This window comes from Pinus tabuliformis, chromosome J (genome assembly GCF_031772625.1).
Source record: "Pinus tabuliformis cultivar Carrire ecotype Pingquan chromosome J, CPIR1, whole genome shotgun sequence".
Lineage (NCBI taxonomy): Eukaryota > Viridiplantae > Streptophyta > Pinopsida > Pinales > Pinaceae > Pinus > Pinus tabuliformis.
The window spans coordinates 133099230-133104818 of NC_142295.1; positions in this window are offsets into that span (position 1 = coordinate 133099230).

The window sequence follows — 5589 nt, forward strand, 5'->3', positions numbered from 1 at the left end:
ACCATAAATATAGAGATGCAACAGAAATAACACCTCATTTCATTAATATCAAATACTGAAATATGCTTACAAACATAATGGAAATAAATTAGCTCGGGCGATGGTAGCTTATCTCTGAGAAGAGATGTGGTAGCTACATGTCTCTGAACCATGTTACAATGAGGCTCAAGGGCCTATTTATTATTGAACAACAAGGGAAAACCATAAACAACCAAAACCCTAACCCTAGGAGATGGAACATCAAGAATTTGTGGGCCCTGTTGGGGTTAGCTGTGCAACCAACTTCCTAGAGTCGTAACTTGGTCATATTATCTTTGTTTTGCGCATACGATACCTTGTTGGAAGGATCTCTTCAAGTATTACAAGATTTGTGGCAGGCCCCTAATTATGGATATGAGCTTGCTGCAGACCTCAAAACAACATCGTTTAGGGGGTCAAAACTGCTCTGGAAGTTTAGGACCCGAAAAAATATTAAAAATAGTAAATGTTACAATAAAAAAGAAAACAAATGAAACTGACTGGAGATCTAGGTGGAATAGGCGGGTGGCCACCAATATCCACTTGGATCAGATATTGACCTTGTAGATTTTTCAGGACTACTCTTCCCACTTGATTCCTCATATCCAGGAACCTCTTCATGCCATTCACTTCCATAAGCAATCATTCCTACACAAGAATGATCCCTGACAACCTTTTCAGACAGTGACATACATACATACATACATACCTACATACGTACATACTTACATACATATATACATATCTCTCTCTCTCTCTCTATATATATATATAAACATAAACATAAAGCAATCATGATCTTATCAAACAACGACATACATACATACATACATACATATATACATATAAATATTAGTATTAAACAATCATGATCCATGATGACCCTGCCAGACAATGACATGCATGCATACATGTATACATATATTGACATCAACATAATCATGTCACAACATAATTACCAAATAGCATAAGATCTAGGTTAAGAGAACTCGCTTTATCCATGCTTAACATGCACAACATTGAGAACAACAGTTCCCAACATAGCCAAGGCATCTGACACCTCAAATCCATTTTCTTTACCCTTTCTGTCACCTTTCTCATTATTGTACTACCACTGTCCATTGACACCAATGGACCCAACCATTCCAACTAGTTTTCATACTCTTTTCTTCAATTTCCCTTATACATGCGCCGAGCTTCATCTGGGCCTTACATCACCTATTAGGTTCCATTCAGCCCTGCCTGAGCTTCGTTAACTTTCCTCTTTCCCAACCAATTCTCAAGACCCACAAAACATAAAAGGAAAGAGCAAGGAAAAACAAGAAGAAAGCACAAAAACCAATACGACACAACACCACAAACAAAGTGGCATGATCACGCACTAGATACAATCAAGACCACAAATCAAGCGTAAAAAAATCACAAAAGACCAAAAGCACAAGGCTAGAAATGAACACCATGACTTAATTCCCATGGTTCCCAATGCTTCCAAGGGAAAGCTCAACTCAAGATTTCTTCAATATTTCATGGTAGTCTCTTGCCATGCAACCCCCTACATCATACTACCATAAACACATAATTGTCTTTGCATAAATATATATAACAATATACGAGTTATCTTACCTTATTGTGCCAAACATGTTTCCTTATAACTGGACACATCCATACCATCTCTCAAGGGACTCTGATTCCCTTGACGGATCCAGCTATAACTAGAAACTAGCTAATATACATGTCAAATACATGTTCATGAATATAACACATATCCACATAATGTCAGACAAGATTAGGGTTAAGAAGACTTCCTGTATTCAAAGCATTCATTCGTTTGGAATTGCGGTTTCCAAATATAGCCAAAGGAATTCTTACCCAATTCCTTTCTTTTACCATTTACTTTGCTAAAATTGAGTCTTACTATATACTATCACATCACCTTGTTGTTAGTTGTATAAACAATTCAACTATTACCTTGTCATTCTAATACCAAGCATGTTTCCCTGCAACTATCCACACGTGTTAGTCACATGTTCCATAAATCAAGGCATCATGTCCGTGAATTTGAAATCAACCTTTACCAAGTCTAACAACCATGTCATACTCAACAATAAACTCACATTTATCAATCATAATACATAATGCTACAACTATCACCTACTTACACTCAAGTAAATATCAATTGTCTCAACACGTATATATTAGTACAACCATGTTAAAACAAGATCATTTATTCATGAAATCTTATAGACACATACTCATGTCACACAATTAATCAAACATTCAAATAACAGATAAATGACATAATCAAACATTCAAGCACCAAGTAGACAACATAAGCAAACTCATACCTTAATGTATCTCAGGGGAGGCTATCTTGTCTGCATAATCAGTCTAGATTAGCATGATATAACTTCACAACATATCAACTCAAACATAAATAAGGTCACTACGTCCATAACAATAACTAGCTAACATGTTCACATCATAAACTCATAAATAATTGTCATTCATGCATAACAGTGACATCTACACAGTCAACTCAAATTAGTATGACACAATATCACAAATATGTCGTCTCATACCTGAATATCATAACCCTAAATATCTATATAAGCCAATCCAAATTAGCACGATAAATATAACAACAAGATATTAAGTACAATAAAATTGATCATCAAGTTAACTAACATATAACAACAATGAGTTAATCATATAACATAATCATCAAGTTAACTAACATAAAACAACAACAAGTTACTACCATGCATGACTATCCAACACATGTGCATATGACTACACTGATCAACTAACATCTAACATGCATGTAGCCACAACAACAATAGAATGATAAGTATATAAGTAACCCTAATTATTATAACAACCATTAACCACATACCTACATGCCCATCATACAAATATATATGACAATCTGCTCTTACCCCGAGTCTAGTGTTGCAGTCTCACTCTGGTGATCTGCATCTCCTACTCTATCTTAGCCAACACATTAACATCATAACATACCAATAACATTATGATGACCTAATTGCATACAATAAACTCATGATGCATGTATGACCTACTATACATGCATAACCATAACGATGACAATGCATGCATAACAACATCTAGACATCGATATGCATAATAAATGCATATACAACTGACATGCATTCATGACAAGCACATCTAAATATCCACATCATCAACCTTTACATGAAAACACCACTGTAACAATGACCACTACCATGTAGACATGACAAGCACATATACAGCCTACATGCATGCATGCAAAACACATTCTGCCCATCTAGTTTGAGCGTTGAACCATGTTCTCATACCACTCTGTAACACCCTCCTCACACATTTACCCAAGTTACTAGCCCACCAGGGTAAACATGTGCCGAAGAGTTACTATGATATGATTCAACTCCCTAAGTGCAGTTGAGGAAGTGGAACTGATGAACTAACATCTTTACAGATCTCCCTCGGGTGCTACAAAACCCCCAGGAGCTAATCTACCACTACAGGTGACAAACCCCTAAGTTAACCTAGACTTTCAATGAATTAAACCCTAGTTGCTCCCATGACATGGGCATGCATGCGACTGAGACCCTCTAGTTGCTCCCACAATGCCTGAAAGGGAGAGACTGCAACCTTTTTCAACTAATTATGTGCCAGAGACTGCGAGATTTAAGCCACTTTTTTAGGGCTAGGCTCCAAACCACTGCCTGAAAATTTACGAGACTTTCCAAGACAACAAATGACACCAAGACAAAGCCTCTAACACAAAACTTGATCAAGGACTTTACCTAACTGATGAGCCCCAAAAATGGACAATTATTTGGGCTCATTCAACCTCCTAAGTTGACTTAATCCACCATTCTCATTTGTTTATTGCATGTTTTTTATTATTTTTATGTTAATAGAGTGAATTTGGTTGGTCATCATGCCAACAAGTCTAATGGGTGCTTTGTGTAGCCTTGTTGGTCAACTTGGAGACAAATTTGAAGGTCTTAATGAGCACTTGGCAGCCAAATTCGTGGGAGAACAAGCTAGAGGATTTGTAGGAAGGTGTCCCCCTCATTTATGGGCCCTTACCTCGAATTCTCCACCATCAGCTCGGAGTTCAAGGGCCACCGAATCAATCAGCTCAAGGGCAGCCAAGCAAGTCAAGTTGGACTGTTGTTAACTACAAGTCTTGGGCAGCCAAGTCCCTAAATTTTAGGAGGACTGTTGGGTCCTCAAATTGTATAAATAAGAAGGCTTAGGGCCTCATTTTGGTTAGCTAGTGGTTAGTCATTTTGTAGCTAGTTAGTCATTTTGTTTTAGCCATTAGTTAGCTAGTTTGTAGTTCGATTTTTATGCAATAGATTAGCTTTGCTTTCAACTCATGTTCAAGTTCTCCTTGTGGACAGTTTTGATGTACTTTTCATTTCTTGATTAATAAAGATGGATCCAGCTTTGCACCAGCTCTAAATCTTTCATGGGAGGCTGTAGCTCTTGGGGTTGGGCCCATCTCAAGCGCCCAGTACCTCCCTTGTTTCTCTTTATGTGTGTTTGCTGCGTTCTTGAGAAAAAATCTGCTCTTTAGATTTAATTCATGCTGTGTTACTTAGGTTGCTTTTGATGGTTAAAGTAGTTTCTTATGTTTAAGATAGATTGGTAGGAGTTATTCATGCGTTTATATCTCTTTGATAATGTTTTGTTCACAGGTTGTACGTGATTCTTTTCATGAATAAGGTTGTTGTCCACCGATTTCATTAACTTGTTAGATAGATCACATGATATTTCGATTGCATGCAAGATGTAGTTGGTTTGATCAAGTAACCACTATGCAGGGCATCTTCATCACCTCCTCGTTCATTTGAGCCTCGTTTAGATCAGCTCCTCCATCACCAAGTCTGGTCCCTCATCTCCCATCTTCTCTTTTGCCAAGTAACCTTACCTTCTTCCCCATTGTTGTCTCAACCACCTTCAAGCCAAGTCAGCTTTCCACATCACCTCACCACTCCATCCATCAGTTCCTGGGTCACTTCAGACCCCCATCCTACCTCCATAACCATCCATGCATCTTCCATCAACCATCCATCCTCAAACATCCCATTTCAGAACATCCTGTAGAAGAATTTCAGACCTTCCTGTAGAAACCCCTGCGTTTCCTGTAGAATCCCCTGCAGACATCCTGTAGGAGGCCACTCACTCGGTTGCTGAGCCTCTGAACGTGAGGAACCTCTGTGGACTGATGCTAAGGATCTCTGGGGACCTCTCCTAGCCTCCCCAACCTTTCCCAAGCTTTCCTTCCTTCCGCATCACATCTGCACAACCAAACCCTAATAAGCACAAGATCACAATCACTCCATCCACTTAAAGAAAAAATACAAAAACATGTCTTTTAAGATGCAAGTAGATTAGATTCATGCATTTTCACTTATTAGAAGTAATGGCATCATTGGTAGAAGTTTCCTTCACATTCTTTGCATCATAGAGGTTAGACTAGTTAAATTAGGGTTTCCTAGGGTTTCCATGTTTTGATTTGCTTTCAGTTCATTTTTGCCAAGTAGATTAGTCTTCTTT